The following is a 14,168-nucleotide window of genomic DNA, read 5'->3' as shown; positions in this document are numbered from 1 at the left end:
TGCATCTTGTTCTTCTGGACTAGTGAAAGGGGAAACTTTTTCTCCCCTCGCCCCAGTGTTCCAAAGCTTTGCCTTTCCAATCACGCAGTAATCACACGCCATATTTTCGTGCATAAAGTCACGCACGTTTGCTGGGTTCATTATTTGGCATTAGGGATGGATGATATGTCAGCAATAATGTCGGTATCCGTCAATGGTTTCTTCTTCCCTACATTGGCATCGATCCGACGAGCAAAATTAAGCAGATTTAAATAGCTGATTTTGCAACGCATTTTTGTTTTCGTGCAGAAGTCGATGTTAAGTTGATGTTGAAAAGGGATTTGTGAGACTAGCATCGTCTTTCTGTGAGATGGAGCACAGTGCATGCCCATCCAGGCTAAAGTAAGTGAGTGGACAAGGTGAGTCATGGGTGATTATGATGTGGGCAGCAGAGTCTGAGAGAGGCATAATTGGCCGCTGTATTTGCTAATTAATAAAGGCCAGAAAAACAAGGTATTCTTCACACCATTGTTAAAATAAAAGGAGTTCAGCTCATCGTTGCAGGTCCGAGCTCAGCCCAGGAGGTAAACAAATCCCCCCGACGCTCCTCGACTACAGTCTGGGGGCTGAAGCAGGAACTGCATTAACACTTTAATGCAAGTGTTTAAATAACTGAAAATCACTGACTAAATTCTATAAGTAACTTGTCAAAACGTGCTGCAAATATGCCAAAATTACAGTTGCAAGTTGGAAAATTTAGACAAGCTACAGTAATAAACTGCTCACAAAATGGAATTTTTTTTGCATAGTGACATCAGTAACTATCAGCTAACAGCTTTGTTTGAATCTGCTGTTGGAATCAGCCAGAATTTCATGTTCAGTGCATTCCCTGCCAATTTGGCATGATAGCAGGATGAGAAAATGTCACTTGGACATTCTTTTGAGACGTCAAGGCTCCTCATCTCAGGGGGAAAATGCTTTAGGCAGATGAGCAGAACTGCACTTCAGAGGGGACAAGTTATTACCCACAACTACGAATCATGACCCGTACAGGGTACAGGTACTATTGTCCTCTACCCTATATCATCAGGTCTGACCAGCCAATTTACACTATGGAAATCTGATAATAGATGAGTGAACGCTTGGCTGTTAAGGTGCGTCTGTGTGCGTGCGCGCCCGTGTGTATATATGTGTGTGCTTGTCTGTGTGTGTCAAGACCACACACGATGGGAGGTGGAGAATTCAATCTCTCACACAGAGGAGCGGCGACAGTCAGGAAGATGCGCTGCGGGCCGAGAATCAGCCTGGCAGTATCTATGAATGAAATGACAGGATTAAAGGGATATTAGAAAACCTGCTGAGATGGATGATAATGCTGTTTATGGTAAGGCCTCGTGCTGTTTGCAAAGAAATTCAAACTGTTTCAATTATGAAAATATGATCAAGCTCCTTAAAGAGTCCCCTTAGAGCAAATTTAAATCCAGGGGGTCTCCGTCTCCTGTCAAGTCTGACGGACATTACCTCAAGACAGTAATACTGATATTCTTAAGATTGTTGCCTGCAATTATTGTTGCGCTGCTTAAAAATGAGCTAGTATGCCACTTAAGGCTAGGTATTATTGTTACGTCAACCCTCATAGATAATTATTACGGTCCACGTCACAGGGCCATTAGGCTGCAAGTCTGCTGGCTGACAGCTTGGTCATAATTAAGAAAACCTTCAATTACTGACTCCATTTCATTATTTATATCGCTCAGCACAAGCAAATAAAAGAGACTTCAGTGACTGAGGAGCTATATCTCTGACAGCGACGCAGAGCATCCGGGGGACCTGCTGAATCATTGGTCATAAATGCTTTTCATAACATATCAGTCAATAACCTAATACAAGTTTTTTTTTTAGGGGGGAAAGAGGGAAAACAGAGAAATGGGCTTCCTCAGCTTCCCCCCCTGTCAGCCACAGGAAGTAATTTGGCTGCAAAGGAAGTGCACTATCACTTCTATGTCCTGCTCATTTCTGTAGAATCAGGTTTTAAAACACCAGCTTTTAACTACTGAAAGGTTTTGCAAATTGAATCTGCATTTACATTTTTTTCCCCATTCTTCTATGAGATTGGCATCAGGATCACTGACTCTGAGTTCATTTTTTTCCTGCACATATTCCAACAGTCTTTTGATAAACAGACTGATTTCACAGATGTTTCCCACCATCCTCTGCAACCAAGCAGCATTGAGAGAGATGGAGAGAGAGTGTGGGCTCTGGTGGGGGTGTGAAACTCTGCTATTGCTGCTCCAGGAATTTTTTTTTCTCCTGCAGAAGCCTGGCAGATCGTTGAGGAGATTTGTATTTCTATGGATTTGATATGAAACTGTTGAGGGGATTGTCTGGACTCTGTCTCAACATGCCCGCTTTAAAGTGGGCCTGGCTGTTTAGCTTCTGTTCCCAGTGGCCACATTTCTCAGTTCTCGAGAGTGCGGATGGGCAATTAACTCAGCAGATAGGACATGTGCCACCATCAGAACAAATACCATTACAGTGATGCACTGACTTAGTAGCAAAAAGTTAAGAAAATATCAGTATACCGTAGGAAAACTGGGACAAAGACACTCCCCTTTATGATTCTGTGCCAATTCAGGGAATAGCTCACAATACCAGCAGCTCATGCTCAGCAAGCTGTAAAGCATGTAAGGATATTATGTTCCAAAAGGACGACCTTTCTCAAAAAAGTGTGTACAAAAGGAACTGATCATCCCAATGAAAAGTGTTTAGCATTTAGATGACAGTTGTGCAGGGCAGGCTTTGTTTGCAGGGGCTGGAGCGGAGCAGTGTATGTGGCCCGGAGGCCGGATCTGTTCCAACTGTGCCCTGGCAAGAAAATCTTCAGCCCAGTCAGCCTTGACAGCTTGGATATTCACAGGGGGCCATGGAAAATTGGAGGGCTGCAGTACCACGTTGTAGTTGGGGGGATGAATAAGGAACATGGTGTTTTATATTATTTTGGTAGGGCAAGGAGATGGCCTTTTCTGTGTTTGATGAGCAATATTAAACCTGGACTTGTGGCTAGATCCTCATTTGTTCATTGTCCTGTGGCGATTAAGGCTATCCTCACGCTGGCAGGTCTAGGGGGCTGAGAGGAAATGTTCGAGTTTAGATCAGTCCTTTGATTCCGTTCAAAAATGATTCACTCGTCTCTAGGGATCGTAGTTATTCTAATCTTTATAGGTAAGCATTTTGATGTACATATTCTCCAAAACGTAACTTTGAGATAATGAATAGCTCCCATGCAAACTAAAAATAAAATCTAGCATTTAGATGATTTTGTGCATCTGAGTCAACTGCGAATTTTCCAACTACTCCAAGGTTGTAGAAGATGTGACTGACAAAAGGACAGTGAAAATGACACAAAAAATAAATGTGAGTTTTTAATGTGCTGTGGTCGACAGTTGACATTTGAGTATGTGTAAAAAAAAGAGATCGAGAGAAACATAAAAGACCTCCCTGCACAAGCTCCTATTCATATAGCGTTGCTGGTGCAAACACCTGGGGTGGCCATTATTTTAAATGATCCACGTTTTTATCTTTAACACAAGTAGCAAGACTGGCAGACAAGAAGTACCAGAGGATATGTGATGGAAAATGGAGCACAAGAGTTATGACCTAACCAAACAGTGATTATAGAGAATGAGTTGTCTGTCAAACTAAATCCTCTGCAGATGGATGAATGTACTAGACGGGGGGGAAAAACAGCAAGATTTGCAACACAGAAGTAGCTGGGGAGAATGTGATGAATGGTGGGTGGGAACATAGGATGCACTCTGCATTTATTCCTTGATATTCTGTTTAGTACATTCTTAAGCACAGGAACATAAAACTGAAAAAGCCCAGCAGTACTTTGTCGTCAGTAATTTGTAGTCAGTCATCAGAAAAATAATATTATTTGAGACAGTAAGATTACAGATTCTGATCTTGGCACTGGCATATATGCTGGGAGAAAGTAACAGCATTAATAAAGTAAAAGAATGCTCATATAGCTTAATACGTTGCTGACTCTATTAGTAAACCATGAATGAATATATATATATAGAAAAAATGTGATTAGTAGATTTATCATTTATGTGGTTATGAACTAACAGGCATGGAAATAAGGCATTGCTCTTCATGAAAACCTTTCTTTGAAATAAAAATGCATTTAGTGTTACTAAAGTTCAGATGGGATAGCCGACTAGACTAGACTTGACTTATAATTGGAGCATTGTTTTCAGAGGAAGAATCGCAGCGTGTTGACCATTCTCTTGTGTGAACACAATTACAAAAGAAATTTGCACCGGTGTGCCGTGGAACTGGAGATCTGGCCCTGTGAAAATCCCAGGCGAGATCGTCAACTTTTCTGCCAGCTGTGTCAATTCTTTCTTTCTGCCCTGTGTGCCCTATCTGCTCAGTCCTTTCCCCGGAGCTACCTGCACTCCACTCTGACAGCACAACAATGGGACCAAGGCACCATAACAAGCAAAGACTGAAGCCCGACTAATTAGTGGCACCACACCCCCCATCAGCTTCACCTCCAAACCCCACTGCTAACTTAAAGGTGCTTGGCCAAGGCTGGGACTATTAGGCCCATTATGAGAGCAACAGAGGCTGGAAGTTGTTTTTATTATTTTTGGCAGCTCGCTGAAGGAGGACCTTAATAATTGTCTGAATCCCACTGTGACAAGTGAGGAGAGAGTATGAGGGTGGCACAAGCCAAGAAAAGAAAATTTTGGGATCGTGTGTGGAAAATTAAATCCAGAAATTCAAAAATTGTTGAAAAAGACATAAATGGTGGGTACCTTGTGGAGTATTCCCTGTGTGAAAATGATACAAGAACAAGGTTAGGAGGAAATGACCTCAGATACTACTCACTAGGGAGAAGCAGATGGGGGAGAGGAGAGCGTCTTGGTTGCTGAACTGGAAAGGAGCAGGGTGCAGCGGCGGCTGCACAGTGGACCCTCAATGGACACTTCAATCACAGGCAGCCAGAGCCCTGGGCAAACTTGGCCAATTAGCCACACACTACTGCTGACCCTCAGCTTCATTAAGGGCCTGGGCTCTGGATAAGGAGAAACAAGAAAGAGGGTGGAGAGGAGCGCTTTATGGAGAGAGACCAAACTGCAGACAGGTTGAAGAAGTCACACGCATGCATTGGCACGAACACACACTAAAGGTGAAGATCCGGGTTACCTGTGACCAGACATGTACAAACTCATCCCATTATAGTCCTACTTCTCTGTGGGTTTAAATCTGCAACAAAGGTGCTGTTGGGGGGGTGTTATGTCACGCGGGCCAGAGGGCATGACTCTCCTCTCTATCCCACACCACTACATTGACAGCAACAGATGTGTTAGCCGGCAGACATGCAATTACCAACCTGGGAATCTGGTATTTTTTTGACAGAGACAAAAGCAGATCAGAGGGGGGAAAATCATAGTGAGAGGGGTAGAAAAGAGCACTAGATTGGGAGAAAGTGAGTGGTGACAGGAAGAAGAGGTAACAGGCTTAAGAGTCCCTAAAGAGAGAATTTCAAATTGCAAGTTTTGGTGGTGGGTAGGGGCATACATACTGAGAGACAAAGAATAAAGTGGGTTCAATGCAGACTGGGTGGGGCTGCATGAGGTACTGAGGGACAGTTTGTGTTCAGTGAGCCCTGGCATGAACGTCCCAACATATCCATGTTCGTTCGTGTTACACAAATTTGTGTGTATCCACTTGGGATTGCTGCTTGTGCTGGCCTTGCAATGGGAGCCTCAGCAGTGTTACAGAGTGGGGGGTAGGAGCTTCAACTCTGCTCTCCCTCTCCGATTACGAGCGTTCGATCAGGCTAAAGTAATGTTTACGTGCTTAGCCACCAGTGTAGCAATAACTGCCATCAGGAACCGTCCATGCTTGGTTGGAGGAGAGACACTGGTCCTTTATTCAAACCAAGTCAAGGATAAAAGATCAATGGCCTAATTCAGGCCATGAATTGGAGATAAAAGTCCACAAACATTGGGGGAGATTATGAGAGGGAGATATATGAGTGGAAAGGAGGAGCAGAGAGTGAGGGGGCATCTAGCTCATCTGGGTGCTAGTGTCTTATTGATCGGGAGAGAGACAGAGCTTGGGGCCATTCATCACAGGCCACTCAGGCCCACAGATAACTTCTATGATAGTACCCTACTGCTGATCCCCTGCAACTGGACACATCCATTATCCCTCAGAGTAAGCCTCCTAGCTTGGGAACATGCGTGTTGAGGATACTGGATGAAAGGCAGGAGTGCTGACATGGAAAAGACCAGCCCTGTATTTAGCTTCCATCCAAGGCAGCTGTGAGATTGAAGGTCCAGCTTCGAGGGGGAAACTGTGCTCTGTGCACACAATGCATTGTGGAAGGCTGAAAAAAGTCACAACAATATTGTTTCCATTCCTCAGCAAAATGCTATTGGAACAGTTGCATTACAGTCGATAGCAAACAAACCATCTGGGCAACAGGCGGTTCTATGTCTGCGTATGACATCTATCAAGAGAATTCTCAAACTGGGCAGGTGGGGTTCACTAATGAGTCGTGCAGGGATTGAAGACATGGAGGAGCAAAAAGGAGAGAGGTCATGAGGTATTGCAGAAAGTGGGAGTGGTGGCAAGCCAGAGACATTGCCCCAAAAGAGCAATTACAGCAGCCCCAGAGAAGGTGTAGGCACAGGTCCCCAGACACAGTTTTGAAAATCACAAATCCTCATCAGAGAAACACATACTCATAATGCCAAATAAAGAACAAGAGAGAGAGAGAGAGATGGACAAAACAGGACAAAAAAGGGAAATGAGCATTTTTTATTTCGGTCTTTGCTAACAGCCTCTGTCTTTGCCCCCCCCCCCCCCCCCCCTTGTCCTGTCCAGCATTGAGGCAGCAGAATTGGCATCTGACAGTCTCTTGTGTCAGATGTTTTTTTCCTACCAGGACTGGCCTGTCAAACACTTCCTGTCCTATGATGAAGATTAAAAATTTATTTTATAAATGAACCTTGAACCTGACTGCTGGAGAACCTGCAAACCGATGGACAATTACAAGACAGACAAACCACTATTAGACAGACAATGGTGAAAGGAAAAAATATATACCAAAAAAGAAAGAAAAACTAACAGTACAAAAAAGAAAGAAAAACTAACAGTACAAAAAAGAACTGAACACAAACTACCAATTCATACATCTGCCCCTATGGACCCACAAACATGTACTCATATCTTGTACACTGAGACTTGTCATTCAACAGTACATGATTCTTCCCCTTTCTTTGCAGTCTGAACCAAGCAGCATGGCCTTAAAATAAAGCTAAAACTGCAGCACCGTGGTCAATCTAACCAAAATACTCAAGTCAACCGTGCTCTGTAGTGAGTGTTAAACATTACTGACAGGTCTGGACAGGCTGACACCATGGTGTCTGTCACAGGGAAGTAGAAATTGTTACCATAGGGGCACCATTTTTGCCTCCCACTGACCTCTTCACCCCACAAAACTATTTTACCCCATCACCATTTCCCCACCACAAACAGCAAGATGGAAAGCAGCAGGAGAGAAAGAGACTGAGCGAGAAGGAGCGAGATGTACAAACAGATAAGTGGGAGGGGAAATTAAATTAACAGAAAAGTTCTCGTGCACTGGTATGCACCATTGATTTCCTATTCTCTTGGAAACATTTAATGAGCTTAAATAGGAGCCTCATTTGACACTGCCACAGTGACTCAGGAGCCTCTCAGTGCAAAGAAATCGTTCAGAAAGACGGCTGTGACGGCTGCCGTGGGAGAAGGAGAGAAGGTGGAGGAGGGGGATGGGGAAAAGTGAAGGGTTTAGGGCCGTAAGCAAGAGACGCGTGCAAGACAGATGTTGGATTATCCTCAGGAAATGGTCCATGGGTAGCATTACTTGCCTAGTTCCCAGTGAGAACGAAACAAAGGATGAAAGATGAAGGAGATTACTGCTAAAGGGAAACACAGTGGAGGAGGCCAAAGATGGTTTAAATTCAACCAAGCTGTCTGGTTATGTGGACGTTCACCACTCAAACAGAAAAATGAGATAACAATGTCCAAAGGGATAGACAGCTACTGCATTTCATCCCATTAGCTTCTGATGATGAACTCTTCATCATATAGCCATATAGGAAGCTGATGCCCATTATACAGTAGACATATCGTTGCCATACTGTCCCCACTATTTCCAGCTTTTTATCGGGGGCAAAATTGATGTCACTTCAGAATCCAGACGTTCATTATTGTTCAGGGGTGCAAAAGGAATTTCAACAACCACAAAGCTATCTAGCACAAGGACCTACCCACCACCACCACGTGCAAGAAATGATAATAATACATGTAAAGATATACATAGCAATAAATGCACCACACGTACCATGGGGGTAATTCTGTTCACTAACTGAATGGGAATGATTAAGAGGGGTGCATCCTTGGATGTTTTAACTGCTGAAGTAGATTTCAATATATTTATTTTGACCCAGTTTACAAATAAAGGCAGCATCATAAAGAGTAGCATAAATCTTAACAAAACATTATTACCCTTTTGGCACTGAGATTGAATACTTAAATTCCAGGCCCCTTAAAATACCCGTAGAGTTTAGATTTAACAAGAAAAAGGAGATTCAGTATGTACAGACGTTGGAAAGAACAGTAGATTATAAAACTAAACCGGATCAAAGGATTCAGAAAAGCTAAATAAAAGCAAATGCACATATATATTGAACTGCCCGGGTGTAGCCTTTCCCCTTTAACTTGGCTATCAAAGTTGTTCCAATATAACAGCTCTAGGAATCTATTCCTGCATGCATTTCAAGCGTTGCTGCTGCCCCTGTGGGTGTTTGGCACCACTTGCAGCACTGCTGAGGGTATGTTTGGGTGCACTGCAGTTAAAGTTGTGCTGTGGGAGATTTATTTATTCATGAAAATGAATTTTGCACAGAAACAATTGTCTGTTCCACTGGTGTGGTCATTAAGTATGATAAAAGATCAACAGCCCACATGAGAGTGTCCCTTTGGCTTCAGTAGATAAATGTAGTACACAAGTGGGACAAACAAGCCTGTCTGTAAGAAGAGGAAGTGACTAATAACAGTGTAAGGACAGCAACTTGGGGAAACACCGACTTGTGAAGTACTATACACTTCTTTCTCGAGCACCTCCAACCTGTCATTTCCACTTTTCCTCAGTATTGTGCCAGCAACATTTGGACTCTTCTCTCGGTAGGAATCCATAGGCTATCATCTCCACTCCACTATGGTCCCTAAATCTTTTACGTTGGCCTAAATATAGCCAGTGGGGGAAAAGGTCATTATTGAAACAGAAAGCTATATTTCATAATTGTGCAACCATGCTTCTATCTCCTTAGTGAAATTGGTTCTCCAGAATACATTCTCTCTCCCTCTTTTCCATCTCTCTTTATCTCCCTCTCTTGTCTGTTAGAGAGGACGGTTTTGACAGCCTGACTGTCTCTCCTAGTGCAATAACCACCCTCCATTTGTAGCTGAGGAGGGTACATTAACTAGACAGTGTAATCAGCCTGCACAGGAAAAGGCAGCAAGCCTCTCCATTTGACTGCTTTTTAGCACTCTCTGCTATAACAGCTCACAATTATGCTACAATTAGCACAGCTCACTCTGGAAAGATAACCGCTCAAAGACCTGAAGACATCAGAGTACATGCGAGAAACAAAGAGACTTTCATCAAAGTCCATTGTTGTATTACAGTCTCATGGGAACTAATCAAATTTGATCACATTTGATAACAAAGCACCATTACTCCAAAGAGCAGAAAAACCCTTGCATGATGCCCCTTTTCCACCGTATGGAACCTACTTAATTTACTTAGACCTTGTTTTTGATGGTTGTCCACTGTAAAAAATGTGTAGTACCTTCTCTCAAGCAGGCCATGCTGAGAGTAGATGATATTAGCCAAGATTATTCCAGTAATAGTGTCAGAATCCAACTTGGCGATGATATAATAGTTCAGTCTCTGAAAAAGGGACCTGAAAAGCTCATTGACACTGAACTTTAAAACAAAAAGGGGAAATAAAAACATCATCAAAAATCACCATCTGATATTAGTTGCGTTTAGCAAAACTGCCATTTTTCTGCCAATATAAACCCCCATTGCGATCAAGGTTAATTTCAGGTGAATGTATGCATCCAGTGGATGATACAAAATGTAGGTTTGGCCCCTGAGACACATTCCCAACCAGATGCCCAGATGGGGCCTTGGAACAATACAAGGAAATTTGAGGCCCTGTGGTCATTTGTGGCATGCTGGCAGTGAGCAGACCCAGATAAGAGTTTGGATCGGTGGAGGCTGACACGCTGTGATTATCTCCTGCTGTTGGAATTGACCGTCTATCAATCCCAACAGCTATGGGGGTGGAGGCCAGTGGACCGCTGCCCAAGATGAGATTTTCATGATTCGGTGACCTCAGAAAAACAGCAAATGTGTCAAGTGCTTTAAATATGTTGTGCTTTGTGATTCAGAATAACAAATGGAGACAAAGCAGGCGGTTTCGGAAATGCCGGCCAGTGTGACGCAGTCTGTTCGGACAGATCGAGTCTGAGAACACACATAGGGACGCACTCTGACTACCACCTGATTTTCCATAGCTCCCGCTCAAGTCCCATTCTGCCGTTCTGGCAGTCTCACCTGCTTCCCCCTCACCTCATGCTGCACATTCTGGACCAGAAACCGAGTCCATATGCTGAAAGGAGCCATGGGAGTTATTCTGGAAAGGATGAGGGGCAGGGAAAAGAAACGAGTGGGAGAGAGAGTGTGTGTGGAGAAACACATTCTTTCTGGTGAGTGCCATCTGGAAGTTAAAGGTAGATAAACAATGACGTGAGCTGCATCCCATCTCATTCCTGAAGCCTGAACAGGCACACACTTGCCACAATGCACTGGGCTCCATCACCACGGATCCTGTTCAGCACGCCAAGTATTGTCAGGGACTGGGTCTTATCAATCGCTGGCCAGATACTGAGCAGAAGTGTGAGGCAAACAAAGGAAAGGGGAGTTAACAAAAATGGATGGGAGCTGCAGGCAACAATAAGAAACATAAATGAGATGATGGCTGGGAGCCACCCCTCCACACACCCTGTACCAATTCTATTTAATTCTGGTCAAGTCTGCAGAAAAATCAAAGCAATCTCTTCAAATGAGCAGCAGAAGAAGGAATGAAACTCCTAATCCCACCCAAAAACCAGGTTGCGGTAGAACTGAATGAGGGGGGTAATGTAGCATTGTGCTCAGCAGGCTGACTATTACAGCTGGGAATTCTGCTTTAGTTAAAAAAAAAACTCCATTTGCATTTAGCTTAAAAGAGGAGCTCTGGGGCAATGTTAGCTGCTGCTTCTACTGCTTTTGAATTCGTTCCCATCTTTTTAGGTCCCTTTAGTAAGCAATTTATCACAGCTGTAGTACAACTCTTTATTATCCCTTATGGGGAAGTTGTCCTTGTAGTGAGTCAGAGACGACAACAAAAACAATGCCCATGCATGAAAAACAATACCCACACGCTGATAATCAAAAAAAAGCAACAGCTGGGGCAAAAACTACGGGGATGTTCTCCGAGGACACCATGTCTCACAGGGCCACCCTGTCCTGGACAGGCGTCTTGTGCAGTGAGGTGTTACATGAGAAGAGAGTTAAATGGAGAGACTTTGACAACAATCCCTTGGGCTGGAAGAGGAGTTGCACCTGTATGCATCTTGGCTGTCCTCGGATTTGTCCCCAGGTCTTTAGGCTTCCTTCTACTGAAACAGGCACAACAGCCTCTTCAATGCTGTTGGCACTGATGGGACAACAGGAGGGAAGGATCAGGTGGCTGGGGCAGACAGACAGAGAGGAAAAGGCTTTGGGATGTTGTTGACAAATGAGTCCCGTCAGGTAACATTCGCAGATGTGAAAGGATGAAGGGAAAGAAGAGGGTGAGGACGGGTTAAGAGAGGGCAGGGTGTCTGTCAGCTCATATAGGTTCATGTGCAAAATTCTGCTGGCTTGATCAGAAGCTATTGCAGTCGGGTAAGGGATGAACAGACACTCTTGAGGCCTGCAGGGGCTCTGTTCTAGTTCCAGGATCCTATTCAGATTCTCTCTAATAAGACATGGAAATACATTCCTTATCTGTGAACCGAGGATCCTTCTCACTACATTGACTATGACGCAAACGACTGTCTAGAAACTTTTCTTTCTCCAGACAAAACATAGAAAAAAAAAAATGCTTGTGATGTTTCAGACATTTTAATGCCTCTGACTTGCATAACCAGGCACAACATTTTAAAAATAGAATAGCAAATCATATATTTTGAATGCGAGGACTTCCATGAACCCCCATGTTTCATCTGATTTCTGTGGGTTATTAAAGGACGCTTGTGCTTTATTGTAAAACTCTACAGTCAGGGGCAGATTGATTAGAGGGAAAAAGTGAGGAAAATCTATGCAATTAAATAAATTTTCTAGAATTCAAAAATAGAACTGAATGAGGGGAAAATATGCACAGCACAGAATACTTGAGTTTCAACATGTCTCAGCACGTAAGGGGAAAAGAAGACTCTTTGCAACCAGGTTCAGAAAATTAAATGTGCATCATCTCTCTAAAGCGATTTTCTTAAATACATGCATGATCCTTTAGCTGTGCGCAGACCTTGATAAATGCTCACCGTCTAGGTTGTTATTAAACACCACTGAGACTGGTGGGTCCCGGTGCCAGGCAAAACTAATTAAAGTCAGGCAGATGTGTCTGGACAGTATACCTTTCTCTTCCCCAAACACATGGTGAGACACCCCCACACACATACTCACACACTCTCTTATATTCACAATTACACTGCTTGTTAACCATGTCCACAGGCCAATCAGTGCCAGCTGATGAGCTGTCACCATGCTAACAAGATCAGGTGAACACAGAACAACAGCGTCTCAGTTTTCACTTTAGATCTCTGCTCTTCGCTTCTGCAACTTTGGCTGCCACAGACAGAAAAACACCTTTCCCCCTGGCTCCTTATTATCCTCACCAAATCCAGGCAACATGCTTCTCTTCTGTATTCCAAACCTGCTCTGCTGCGTGCAATGATGAGAGTTCGAGCTAACAGCAACCAATTAATCTTTTACAGCACACGTGTTCCTGTTTTTGTTGCATTTGCTTCATGAAACTGTGAGAGAATGCAGTTGTACAATACAGGACCGGTGACACTTTCATCCACCTCTCTACCTTTCATTCTCTTACTTGGTGAGCAAACAGCTGTGGGTCTTTTTTTTTTTTTTTTTTTTTAGCAACAGCTATCATTACAGCAGCCTAGAGGCACAAAAGCTACACTCCAAATCACTGATGGAAGCCTATCTAGTCGAGTCAGGACTAGAAATGAGATTACCTTGGGGATATGGGCACAAGGGTGAAGTGGGGGTGGATGGCTTTTAGATGATAAACACACAGAAGCACACATCTGTGCTCACAACCGCGTACAGAAGGACATGACGCAAAACAATACAAGCATCTGTGTTTTATCTTCATTTAGGCTGTCAGGGCTTGTAATCGTGCTGATCTTGGGTCACATATACACACCACAGTTCTGTCACATTCTGTCAAAGACCCATGCACACAGCAGTGACTAATGACCCATCTGGAGCATCCATTCCAAGGTCTGACTGACAAAGCATCCGTATTGCACAAATATAGGCTAATGCCCTTCTCGGCAAAAGGCTTAGGCAGCATTACAAGTTCAGGGGCAGGGAGGGGAGCTTATGACCTGGCAAAGACAAGTGTAGAAAGGGAAGAATGCAAAATGGGTGATATTTAGGCTAGCTGCTAGTAGCTAGGTGTACCGTTCCATGGAGCAGTACTTATCTTTCTATTGCCTGCACTACTTCACATCTTTCCTTAGCTCAGGCAGGATTGCTTTTTGGAATGATTCAGTCCTGTTGTTCACTTCACATCTGAACTGAGTAAGGGCATCAGAACATGAGATAAAGCTGGATCAGAGCCAGGAGCCATTAGCAAACACTGCATCTGACATAACAGGAAGCACACAACATAAGCAAAGTCATGGAAGGACCTGGGCAGAGCTGTGGTGAATACCAGGCAGCTGTTTCATTCAGACCCTCTGATAACAACCCTTGTCCAGGCTGGTTACTGCAAATGGGGCCG

General features: G+C 43.7%; 1 protein-coding gene across 1 annotated transcript in view; it reads right to left on the bottom strand.

Annotated features, from left to right (window-relative positions):
- plxnb2b (plexin b2b) overlaps positions 1 to 14,168 on the bottom strand; it is a 92,661-nt gene that overhangs the window by 65,723 nt on the left and 12,770 nt on the right. Inside the window, 1 exon segment of the mRNA XM_057051684.1 lies at positions 4,879 to 5,065. The gene's annotated coding sequence lies outside the window, so the exon portion shown is untranslated.

The sequence above is a fragment of the Takifugu flavidus genome, chromosome 13 (assembly GCF_003711565.1).
Source record: "Takifugu flavidus isolate HTHZ2018 chromosome 13, ASM371156v2, whole genome shotgun sequence".
NCBI lineage: Eukaryota > Metazoa > Chordata > Actinopteri > Tetraodontiformes > Tetraodontidae > Takifugu > Takifugu flavidus.
The sequence above is the reverse complement of the archived record's forward strand: the minus strand, read 5'-3'. Positions and strand labels throughout refer to the sequence as shown.